The sequence below is a fragment of the Stegodyphus dumicola genome, chromosome X1 (genome assembly GCF_044657685.1).
Source record: "Stegodyphus dumicola isolate Sdum_Otavi_A_Nest chromosome X1, ASM4465768v1".
NCBI classification, from domain to species: domain Eukaryota; kingdom Metazoa; phylum Arthropoda; class Arachnida; order Araneae; family Eresidae; genus Stegodyphus; species Stegodyphus dumicola.
In genome coordinates, this window is record NC_140780.1 from 94,552,510 (window position 1) to 94,565,837 (window position 13,328).

The 13,328-nt window shown below is 34.4% G+C and overlaps 1 protein-coding gene across 2 annotated transcripts in view; it reads left to right on the forward strand.

Moving 5' to 3' along the window:
- The window catches only part of LOC118186834 (uncharacterized), a 71,272-nt gene that overhangs the window by 11,191 nt on the left and 46,753 nt on the right, over positions 1–13,328 (forward strand). The window contains exon 3 of one of the 2 annotated variants that reach the window (XM_035356995.2): positions 13,051–13,154. The exons of the other annotated variant lie outside the window; for it this stretch is intronic. The gene's annotated coding sequence lies outside the window, so the exon portion shown is untranslated. The remainder of the gene's footprint in view (positions 1–13,050; positions 13,155–13,328) is intronic. 2 annotated transcript variants of the gene reach the window in all.

The following is a 13,328-nucleotide window of genomic DNA, read 5'->3' on the forward strand; positions in this document are numbered from 1 at the left end:
GAACAAAATTCCAAAAACTTTGACGACATTTTCATTTTTTCTAATAATGTATTTATTTATTTTCCAATGGCGGGCACTTGCCTATAACGGCATTGAATTGGCCAGAATTGGTGGCATTTTATTGTGGAGGCACCTAATGGGCGGCCACCGTTACCTCCTATGAAGGGGCAGACAATCTTAATCCATACCTTCTCCGGGATTCGAACCCAGGCCCTTCGGTATCCCCTAACCACTATACCGTCTGGGCGACCTGGCGACCTGATAGTGTATATTTGAGCCTGTTTCCATCAGAAAGATCTGCACGAAAGCCTCCCTGTCATTAAACAAACAGCCCACGTGTGCTTTAGATATTCAAACAAACAAACCATTCTCAAACAGCAGTTCCTCCGCAGCCTCTTTTAAATTTTTATTCCTTCCAAAATACTGTGCATGAGTTAAACTAAAGAAAAATCACTGGATCTATTTTTCAAATCATTGCCTTATGCTTCGCTCAAATAGAAAGTTTTTCATTCGCATATCACATTACTGTTCCTTCTTTTGATTTCAGTTAATTTCTTCTGAAACGAGACGGTAATTATAAAAAGGGAAGGAAAACAGAATAAAATACTTGATTTTCAGTCTCAGAAATAATGTTCAGATGCACTGAATAGCAGCTTCAAATTTGTATGTCTTAGGAAGAGAAATTTGTTTAAATATAGAGCAGGAGAAAAAAAAAATATTTCAAATGTTCTTTATCATGAAAATCTGTTTTTTAAAGGCTGTAAATACAGAATTGCGGCTCTTCGAGCATTTGCTGTTTGATCACGAAATTTTTTGTGTCCTAAAATGCTGTTTCTATTGTTATAAAGTTTAGCCACCGCTGTTGTATTTAATTATACTGTAGAGGTATTGGGTATATTTTTGGAAGCAGGAAAGATGAAAAATAGCAAACGCCTTCCCCGGGAATCGAACCACGGACCTCTGGAAGCAGCGTGCAGAACCACTACACCACGAAGGCACGCTTGTTAGGTGAGAGAAATACCTTATAATACGATTAGCTAAAGAGTACTTCCAAACTTTTGATGGATCGCGACACCATTTTGAGAACCAGTAGTATAGTACATAAATGCCTACCACTATGTTTCTTGAGAAAGGTTTTTTTACTCCGTATTTAATGCATTGTGATCTGAGGGGGGGTGGGAAAGGTATGAAATGTTACCTAGCAGCCTTATCTATACCTTCTTCAGCTGTGCTTTATAAGCTCCAAATACAAGTGTTTGCGAGGAGCTGGAGCATGAAAATAGATGCATCTAGCCTCCGTATACCGGCCTCACTGGATAAGTATCTGATAGTAATTTATGGAATTGAAAAGCTTGCAATATAAAGGCAATATCAATATGAGAAAGTTGCATATATGAATATTTGAAAGACACATAATTTCGAATACAATGTAAACATATTACCTTGTTGTAGATATGGCTAATAAATAATTAAAACAGGCCACCCAGACAGGAAAGTGGTAAGTGACACAAACTGCCGCACCGAAAGGCAGGGGTTCGAATCTCAGAAAAGGCATAGATGTAAATTGCCTGTTCCTTTCATAGGAAGCGACAGTGTCCCACCTATTAGATTCCTCCATAATAAAGTGACCATCGCATCCGGCTTTAGTAGCGGCTAACGCCTACAAAGACTAGTGCCCACCCTTGGAAATGAAAAAATAATTAAAAAAGCGCTTCTTGTCTTGGTTCTTCAGACATCAGCTTAAGATATGAAACATGCTAAAAACTTTTGAGTGAATAAAAAATCGAAATCGAATATAAAATGTGTCCACTTGTTGATAAATATCCCATTTAATTATAATAAAAATATTATTTATATTTAATGCACGAGTATAAAATATTTCTGTAGTAAGAAATATTTATTATTTAATTTTTTTATTTATTTACTGTATTTCGTAGATTCTAAGACGCATTCGATTGTAAAACTCGTCCTTCAGCTTCCGAACTACTGACAGAGAAAAACGACGTTGATTCTAGAAATATAAAAATAAATGAAGCAAAATGTTAGACTACACCTATTGAATATTTTTGATTAATCGACTTCGATATATTAACAATTTCAGTTAATGTATGGAGTTTTAACCATTTATGTTATTATCTGTGAAGAGGAGAGTAAAAAACCATTTACTCAAATATGTGGATTAAAGCCAATAATTGTGTTATCGCAATTCGATTGGTCTTCACCTTTCCACCGAAAGCTATTCAGCATTTACTTGCAGAAGCATAAAAGGGCTAAATTCTTTTAGCCACCAAATTTTCATACTCCCAACATTTTGCGTCCGAAAACTTGTATTTGCCATTTGAGAAAACAGGCTGTGGATCGGAAAAGATGATAAATCTGAAAGGACAAGGACGGATTTATTGGACCGATTATTGGAGTTCTTCGGAGAATAAGGTAAAATGCATTGGAATTATGTAAGCAATTAAGCAATGAATTGTGCTTAAGCCAGCAATTAAAATGAAGCATTGTGAACTTGAGAAGAGCTCACTTTTGTAGATAAGTGCCAGTCATTCCTGTTAAAAAACAGCGGAGAGACGTTGTAGTTATTCTATATATTCTATTTACAGCTGACTATCATTTACTAGTTTCAATCCACTAGTGCACCCTCGAAACGATGCAAAGAATGACTTCTTTGCCGACTCCCTCGACTTGTAGGGTTGTCAAAAGCGGCTTAAATATATCTGATTATTATTACTTATTCGTTTTTCAAAACCGTATTACATAGCTTAATAGTTTAGTCGATCACCTACACTTACCCATTTAAATTTTATTTATTTCTTTTAACGCCATTCTACCTTTACATTGGATTCTTACATTCTCGGAAATTACTGAGTTTTCATTTCAATATAATTTCTCCTTAAGCTGTACTGATTTGACGCTTGTTCGATATTTTCTTAATTTTAAATCTTTTGTTAATAGCCTACCATTTTACTGTATTATAAGCATTGTTTTGCTGTTATTATGTTTTGTAATTTCTTTCGTTTTGCAACCTCTTTTCTTATCGCCGTTTTTGAAGTTTTCATATTTTCACCTTTTTTCCTCTTTTACCGTACTACTTCATATTGTTTGATTGTTGTTCATGTTGTCATGGATATTTATTACTTTTTTGTGTTTTTCGCATTAGTTTCACCATACCTTCAATAAAAAATCAGTTTTGTAAGTTATACCTGAAGCGTACGAAGGCTTTGAACTACTGAAATTTTTTGCTTAAATGGAAACGTCAAATTGCCATTCCCAAATCTATACAAGCCAGATATAATCTTAAATCTTGTTTCTCTCAAATTATGCACAAATTCAAATTGATTGTCACTTTTTCATCACGTTTTGATAAAAAAAAGAGTGTTTTTGTGTCTTGTGACTTATCTCACTTTTCTGACAGTAACATCAAAACAAGGTCCATGAAATTCATCGTGGCAAGAAATGCAAGCTTGCGTCTGTCGTTGGCAAGCCTTGAGCACCATATAGGTGATAGTACGACTTTGCTCAGTTCCGCCCCCCAATTTTGATAGAGAGCACCCCGGGAGGACGAGTTCAAAGGTCTCCCACCTCTCTTCCTCTACCACCAACCTCTGGAGAGGACTTGCGGCTCGCCGCATATTTTCAGTACCCCCATGCCTCACAGATACACTTACAAACATCCATACCTCCTCCGGGATTAGAGCCTTCTGTACGGCAGTTAGCATAGCTAACCACTATCCCGGTTGGGCTGCCATAAACAAAAGTAAACGTTTGAATAAAGCTGAACATGAATTATACCATCTTCATTTGAAATTTGCCAATTCATTTTCCAATTTTTCCTCTACTGATCATGAATCTTGGTCTAGAACCGAAACTGCTTGTTAACGACATAAAAAATTTCTTATCTCTAACTCCCAAAAGATTACATCCCAGCCATCTAGTCTTAATGAATCTGATAATCACCCAATTAGTGTCTCTAATGTTAATCACCAAAGGATCAAACGAAAGTATTTGGAAACACAATATGCCCCTTACTTACTCACAACATTTAAGTTTAATAATAAATCTTTCATTTCAAATTCCTAGCTAATCAGAAAAGAAAGCCTTACACGAAACTCATTCTAATCCGAACATTGTTATTTAAAAACTGCTAAAAGTATACACATTCTTGCTATGGACAAACACTTATGCACTGACGGAGTTGAGACTGAAATGTGAAGGTCAGTACTGCTCAATCCCTGACCTCTCAAAAGTTAAAACAGCTGTAAAGTCCTCTTACACTATACTCCCAACTCAGTTTAAAAAATTGCTTACTCCCCTTATTTCTAACTATGCTAGGTCTTATGCCTTTTCTGAGTTTATAAAATCGGAATTCCTTTTTGCTCAGTAGGCTCTGACTTAGGGAAAACATCATATGCTCTAGTCAAGTATTTGGTTTCTAGACTTTTCCCATTACTTTCTAACAGGATTTTATATCTTAAAAAGCGTTTCGAAAATTGTGAGTAAATTAAGGATATTTCTGCGTAACGATCAACTAAAATTATAATTGAGCGATTATGAATTAGTCTTTCGAGAATTAATTCCATTTCTCACAAACGGAAATTCAGGAGTTAATTTCGTTCATCTAATTTCTTTTGAGTTAGACTAACTTAGTTTTCCAAAATAATTACTGTCAAAATGCTGAAAGACTAGCTATGGGCAATCCTTTCAGTTCGGTACTTTTCAGCTCTGTATCTACTACGTTGATGATACATTCGCTCTTTTAGAGAGGAATAAAGACGATTTTGCCAGGTTTTTATCTCTTATGAATTTGATTGATCTAGACATATAGTTCAATTTTGAAATTGAATATAACTCCCTTCCTTTCCTTGATATTCTGTTTCTGTTGTTGTGACACATCTCACTTGTCTGATAGTAACAACAAAACAAGCTTCCGAAATTCATCCTAGCAAGGAGCGCAAGATTGCACCTGTCATTGGCAAGCTTGAGCACCAGACAGGTGACAGTATGACTTTACTCAGTTCCGCCTCCAATTTTGAAGGAGAGCACCCTGGGAGGACGCGTCCGAGGGTCTTTCCTGCCTATCACCACTATCGAGAGGACTTTCGGCTACCCGTGCATTCTGAGTGCCCCATGCCGTAAAGACGCCATACATTAAGAAACATTCGTGCCTTTTCCGGGATTCGAAATCGGGCCCTTCGGTAGTGTAGTCAGATTTATCAACCACTATCCAGGTTGAGAGGCACTCTTATGTACTGTATCTTGTTACCAAGCTTATTTTTCAGACTCGTTGCTTTCTCATGAACTCAATTATTTGAAATCAGTTACTGTTGACGGAGGATTTTCTCCCACAGTCATCGATCAAAGCCTTTTACAAATTTTGGTTTTACTTTTAACAAAAAGCACTTTTCTTTTAGAAATAACCATAATAACCTGAATATTATTCTCTTTCTCCTTTCTGTCACTCAGATTCTTCTGAATTTCAATTTTCAGATTATTTTCTTAGTTATCAGTAAAATTCGGGGTTCCATTCTTAAGATCCCATTTCTAATTTTATTCATGGAGAATTTGTAGCTCATTCTGTCAATGCGGTTTGTTACACATCGGTTAAACTAAAACGGAATTACAATTTTACTTCAAGGAACACAAATCTTACAATTCTAAAGGAAAATAAAAAAAATTGACAGAGTTAATCATAGCTTAGACAGTAATCACAATTTTGATTTGGGTTCTGCAAAAATTATCAATAAAGCTTCGTCAGTGGTGAACTAAATTTCCTTGAAGCTTTTCCCAGTTACTATTTATTAGAACCTTTACGCATGTTAATACTCTGAAGCACAGTGTAATGTAATAAAGATATTCTGCAATTTTGAAGGGATGTTTCTCCTGAAAACCAGTTCTTAAAGGAACTTTGGAATCATTTTCTGCCCTTCGTATGTGTGTGTGGGGGGGGGAAGAAACAAAAGACACGTATTAGCAGCTGTATGTACGTAATTAACTCATTCACTGAAAAAATAAAAATCAATAAAATTTTCTAATCAATAAAATTAATGTGGTGCACTTGATCAAATGGCAATCCGAGTTAAATGAAAAAGGCCTTTAAAAAAAGAAATGTACAGAATGCAGGTCAAACACCTTCAGAGTTCAAACAGAAGTTCATGGAACAAGTATTAACTGGATTAATAAGGCTGAAAACAAATAATACTTATTCTCCTACTAATCCCTGAAACACATTTTGGTGCTATCAGATCAAAATGTATGTTGCAAACATTTTAAATCTGTAGCAGGTTTTTAAATTTTGGTTTATTTGGTATGAGAAATCACAGTTTCGCTCTACTCTAAGCAGGTTTTACTTTTCCTTGAAGTATGATTTCAGTATGATAGTTAAATAACTAAAGATCAAATAGAAACCAGAAATTAAAAGACAGAAGGGTAGATGCTTCTTTGATTTAAAAAATAAGAACAAAGCACAGAAAGACTACATTCTTTACACTGTTTGACAAAGCGGCCTTAATCAAGTATAAGGTATTAAACCTTAAGTATCAACTATAAGGTATTAAACCTTGAGTATCAAGTATAAGGTATTAAACCTGTGGAACTTCCAAATTACCTGTCTGAGAAAAGACTGATGAACAATGAGCACCCGTAACAGATTGCAGGAAGCAAATCAAATGTTAAGCAATTAGCATACAAAGCATGAAGCAGATCTTTCCAGTTTCCTACAGTATTTGTGCATTAAAAGCACCTGCATTCGCATATGTGTGTTTCGATTAGGTTAAGTTAAGCTGGTTATTTTATATATGGGCAAAGCACATGTAGGATATCTGATTAACCGGAGGGATGCCTTCATGGAGGACTTTCTGTAGGAAATTAGCCCGTATTCACGTAACACATGGAAAAAAAACCTACAAAAACCAATCACCCAGGTCGAGCTACCAGAATAAACACCTGATTATTAGGGAGGGCCCATACGCATGTTTTTTCTGAGCTATTAATCATCTGTTTACTAAACGCCAGAATGGACTTACTAGATCATGATGACAAAGTATACTAGGTAGGGTGGGCAAAAAAACACATTTATTATCGCTCTTCCAGGGAATATTGCGTATCGTCTAGCTGAGCAAACTGAAAAAAAAAAAGTTTCAAATAAAATTAAGTCTTCTGCCCGCTCATTGCACTCAAAGTTTTGAGGAATGGTGAAATTTTGACGTTCCTCGTCAATTTTTTATAGTTACTAAACTCACTACTATCGAAATACTATAGGTCCTGATGTGAAGCTTGGGGCCTGAGGAACACGAGAAAAATTTAAAACCTGTAATTTCAGATTATTTATTATTTGCGCAAAAAGCTAAAAAAACACACTTTGTGTAAAAACAGCAATATTTCGTAATTTTTGCTGCAAACGTTTTTAAACAGAGCATATAATTATCAAATATTATGCAATTATATTTCGCAATTGTAAATATTGTGTGTATTGTAAATATTATGTAACAATGTATGTGATAACTGATTCAGACAATTCCCATGTCGTTGACAATAAACAGAATAATAATAAGAAAAACTCGCAATAACAGAAATAATTTGCAGAATCAGTCTGTTAAGGAAACACTACGTGGTTTGTACTTCGATGAAGAAGAGACGATACGATGGTAATTAAAAAAATTAATTCAAAATGTTTTCGAAGAACTGAAAAACAGGACTATATTTCTCTCATACAAAATCAGGATCGGAATATCTCAGACACTATCTCTACAGAACTTGCTAAAGATTTAGCATTAACCACAATTTCCTATTTGACCACACATGAGATTTCCCTTGAAGATTGGTTTGGTTTGGTTTATTTAATTACGGCAAAGCACACTACGGCTATCTGCCTAAGGGGAGGAATGCTTTCGCGGAGTACTTTCTAGGGTAAACTGTCTCGTATACATGTTACACATGGGGAAAATCACGAAAACGCCCATGCAGCCAGCCCGTTCGCGAGATTCGAACCTCGGACCGAGCTACCAGTGTTCAGCGACTTTACCGCTCGGCCGCTGGTGGGCCATTTCCCTTGAAAAACTTGATGTGATAGGGAACGATGGATCTGTAATTAATACTAGTTTGAAAAATGGTGCTACTCATCAGAATGAATTGCACATTGGGAGACCATTGCAGTAGGATATATGTCCTACACTTCAATGAACTGCAGTTCCAATAATTACAGGTTTCATCACTAGGGTAGTGTTACCACATGGAAAAATTCCTTCGATGGACCGATTAAGAAAAAATTTGCTGGCTGTGAAAAACTTCCACCGGTTGGCTTTGAACGTGTTGAATTCTGCATTCCTCAAGCTGAAAAGGATCACTAATACTTGCTAAATATTTCTGCAGTCAGGTGAAAATTTAGAAGATTTAGCAGCTCATATTCCTAATCTCCTTTCACACTCAAAACGACAGCAAATCTAGTTCTCAAACTTTACGCGAGCTTAGAAAAACATACTAATAAAACTAGGAAATTTATATATTTTATTTTGAATTCTTAAACCCTTCTTTGGCTCAAAATCAAAACTACCTGAAATTTCACATACGGTCCAGACATAGATTTTGAAGCCATCAGGCACCGAGATATCTAATTCAAAATTGACTGCAAGTCATCAATCCACTAATTCAGTGAAATGCTTTCTTTGATCATCTCAAAAATTTGATCCTTGCAATGATTTTAGATGAAAACATATCAGTGAACTATGGCCGGGTCCTTTGTTGAATGCTTGGTAACTTTCCAAGGGAAAGACTATTCAATGCTTTACCACACCTAAAGTCATTTCGAAGCAGCTGACTTCTTCAAAATTATATGGTAGGTTAGTTGCAATATCTCCACTTCTTCACTTGTAAGGAACATTGCATATGAGGGCATCAGAAATCTGTTAAAGACTGGCATATAGCTGCAATTGGATTTCAAAAGCTTCCCTTGTCACAGCCAAGCTATAGAAAGGTGTGTCAAACTTGTGAATGAAGTATCTAAAAAGTGTGTGGCGCTGACGCAAGAGACAGCTTGGTAACGATGACCTCTCTATCAAGTTGTATTACACTAGCATTTTCCCAAGTCACTGGTTTTAAGGTGCACTTTTTTCAATAAAAAATAAAAATGATAAATATATTCACCGTTTCTTTACTAAACACGAAAAGTAAAATTATCAGAAATTACGAAATATTGCTATTTTCACAAAAAAATTGCTTTGAGCTTTTTGGGCAAACAGTAAATAATTTCTAATTACAGGCTTTAAACTTTTTTTTGTTTTCCTGATGCACCAAAATTCACATTAGGAACACCTGCATTTCGATACTAGTGAGTTTAGTAGTTATAAGAGTTTGACGAAACACAGCAAGCTTTGGCTATTTTTCAAAACTTTGAGTGCGATGTGCAAACGGAAATTATATTTTTATATGAAAATGTTTTCCCCCTATTTTGCTGAGCTGGGCTATAGGCAACTTTTCTGGGGTACAGCAATAGAAAATTTGTTTTTTTAAAAAAGTGTTTTTTCGGCCATTTTATTAGGGCTATCGACCTTGGACAGGAATACATTTGCTGGTGACATTTTAAGAGAAACAAGCACGTATTCATGCTAATTATAGGAAAAGCTATAAAAGGTGAAAGAAGACCTTTAAAAATTCTGTTAGTTACGATTAAAAATCTTTTATGCACCATGAAAAGAAGCAGTTAATTTATCAAACCTGCTTAGTAAGATAAATTTATCTAACTTTTCTATGGTTGGATTTAAAGTAAACATAAAAACAATAAATTCTTATTAATTGTGAAAATAAGTTATTTAATCTATATGCCTGATTCTATAACTAGATGCTGAATACAATTTGAAACTTTTTTTTTTTTTTTTTGGAAAAGAGCTTGAATCTACAGAATAAGAATGTGCGGAACAAGATGGAATAGAGATGAAACATTTTTCATTGTTACATATTTTCTTACAAAGCATGGAAAATTCTGTTCAATATTAAGAAAAAAATTCTTTTCCCTTAAATGTATTTCATCATTATGGCGTTGTTTATTTAATAAAGTAAACAATTTCTACATTCTGGGAAGTGTTTCAAGAATAAAATGTAAAGGAACGAATAATCTGGCGCAACAAATAAGTACACATAAGGAGACACACGACTGATCAGTATTTTTTTTACTGATGCATTACTAGATTAATTTGATATTTTCTAAAACAGCTACCTAAATGTACTTAAAAAATGCCTTAACCTATATTGTTTTATATAACGATTACTGAAAAGCAATCTTGCAACAGTAACTACGCTAACGTTTCTAGACGCTATGTTTCATCTTTGAGCAAAATGAAACATCAACCTTTAAATATATAGAGAGAGAGAATCACAGAGTTTATCCGTCCGCAACTACTGAACTGTCTTCATTTTTTGTCATTTGTCTTCATTTCAGAAAGTCTTTCATTTTTTTAATCACACATGAATCGATGAATCTATGATCTACGTTCAAAGGCGGCCTTCATAAAAATGATATACTCCTTATTTTTCAATGTAAATTTAACAGCTAAAGAAATATAAATTCCTATTACCTTATGGTATTGAATGATTCATAATTGGCATATCGTTTTTGGATTGAAGTTTTCTTTTGAGGTGGCCAAAGATATCGAACAAGATGAGTGGTTTATTTAATTTAGAAATCATTCAAATGAAGCTCAATTTACTTGTGATATTATTACCCACGTAAAATTCATGTATGTCACATAGATATTGATTAAAGTATGATCACCTTATTAAAAATATTTTCTCTGTACTTTTATCCACTGGCATTGTTTACCTCTGTATGGCACCACTTTGAATCCGTTAAAGGCATTAACGTCAAAAAGCTTATTTTGGCCATTCAGGCAATATGGAACTCACCAATGGTCGAATAAATGAGACCGCTGAGAACTAGGGATTAGTTCCAACTTCAGCTGCTGCCAAAAAGTACTGGCCAAATTATGTATCCCGATTTTATCTATGTATAACTTTAATAGAAATTAATTCCATCTACAAGTCCTCCACGAAGATGTCTCGCTTTAAAGAATAGCTCTTATGACTGATGACAAATGCATGCACCACCTCATGATTTATGATGCGTTTTTGCAAGCATGGGATAAGAAATAAGTAAGCAAAAGATGATTTTTATATTTTCAGATTTCCTTACTTGCATAATTCCTCCTTTCTTAATACAAATTAATCTTACCATTTCATATAACACAACTTTTTATGTTCAAGTTTACATAACTACAATTATGTAATCTGAATTGCAGTTCTATGCGAGAATACTTTTGATCGCTTTTGTAAATCTCTTATTCTAAACTGGGAGAAAATCCCTTGATGATGAAGCTGACAAACAGGGAAAAATGCTGCTTGAAGGTGATGCTGATAAAAGGAATTTTATAATGAGCAAACCAGATTCCCTCCTCTGACTTGGATACACGGAATGACCATAAAAAAAATTCTTTCTGAGCGTTTTTTAAAGGTGAAATGATGGACGTAGTTATCATTTTAAAAGCTCTTACAATGATACTTTCCTGACTTCTTCCCCATATCCCTGTACTTTAAAATTATTTTTTACAAATTCTTTACTTTTCAATAGAATTTTAGAAATAAGTTTAATTTTTAATGTAAGTATAAGTTCAGCATATTTTTAAATTATTTATTCTGTTTTAACAATAGCAAGAATAGATTTATGACAGTCTTATTTCTCGAGCAATTCCTTACTTCTATAACATTTCTGTCAACAAGATTAAGTACCATTTTTGATATACTTTTCGCCAGTATATTTTGCAATTTCCGCACTATATTCGATTTTGCAAAGAAACTGTTAACCTGAATACTGGCAAAGCACGTGAGGTCTACTTGTCATAGCAGGGCTTTCTAGGAGGAACTGGCTCGTGATCATGTTACACATGTGAAAACAGTAAAAATTCGAAGCAAGCCAATCTGCTAATAGACAACAGAACCGCGACTCGGCCACTGGATGGGCTGGTTTTGTTTGGCTCATTTGAATCTGGCAAAGCTCTCCAAGGTTATCTGCCTATGAGTAGAAATGTTTTCATAAAGGATTTCCTTAGGAAAACTTTTCGTATACACGTGGAGAAAAAGCACAAAAAAAGCCCGTTCTGTTGAGTCGAACCTAGCTCAAATTACTATGACTTTACCACTGGCTGTAACTTGTAGGACATTAAATTTGGTAAGGATTTCTTGCTTTTGAAATATCCAATAACTGAATAAATACAACCGCCGAACATTGAAAGCACGACCCGCACTCAGAAGCAGGTTAACAGGCAGGCTATATGTGCATTTTTCCTGGTTTCTTCATGTATAATGTGGATACGAGTTTTCCCTGAAAAATCCTTCACAAAAGTAACCGTTCTTATAGTTAAAACAACCATAATGTATTTTGCGTAATCTAATAACTGCATTGCAGTATACCAAACAAAATAAAACGTTTTGTGAAAGCCACACCATAAAGTTAAATAAAGCCACACCATAAAGTTAAATAAAGCCACACCATAAAGTTAAATAAAGCCACACCATAAAATACCTATTATTTGGCTAGTAGTTGAGGTAATTTAAAATTAGAAACAAGTAATTAGCAATAGATGTTTTTTTGGTCAACAGCAAGCATACAGTAGTGAGATCAAATATACAGACAAAAATTTCGAGAACGAAAACAAAAAAGAAATGCATTATTTTCTGCAAATAATTTGCAAATTCTCCTATATAACCTTTACTAATCAAAATAATAATTGTAAATATATATGATGTATAAAAAACTAGCAATGTAAAATGAAATATATACAGAGCACGGAAGGTATCTGAACATAAACTGATAATATGAATGAATAAGAAATATATATTATCAAATACTAGATTTACAGTAATTTTACAAAAATATGATGCATTTGTTTAATTAAGATTAAATGAAATTTCTTAAACGAAATAACTTTCTCAGATTTTATTCATTGCTGTGATTGAAAACTTACTATAACTGTTTGAAGAAAATAATTCAGTTTCATTAATTAGGAGCCTTTCTAACGGATGACGCAAGCTAAACATCTGTTGGCAAGGGTCCCGATATCTCTAACCTACATACGTATGAACCACTGGCTATAATTATGCTTTCGTAGGTAAGGAACATTTGTAAGTAATCAGCAAGTTAATTAATATGCTCATCATCACACGCTAGCAATTATATCTTTTAGGTAGTTCTGTAATACGTTCCTTTGAAAGTTGTTCAAAATGTTTTAAGACTTCCTAGTTTCTCCCTGTTTTTGAATTATTTTATGGTTCCTTCTACATGT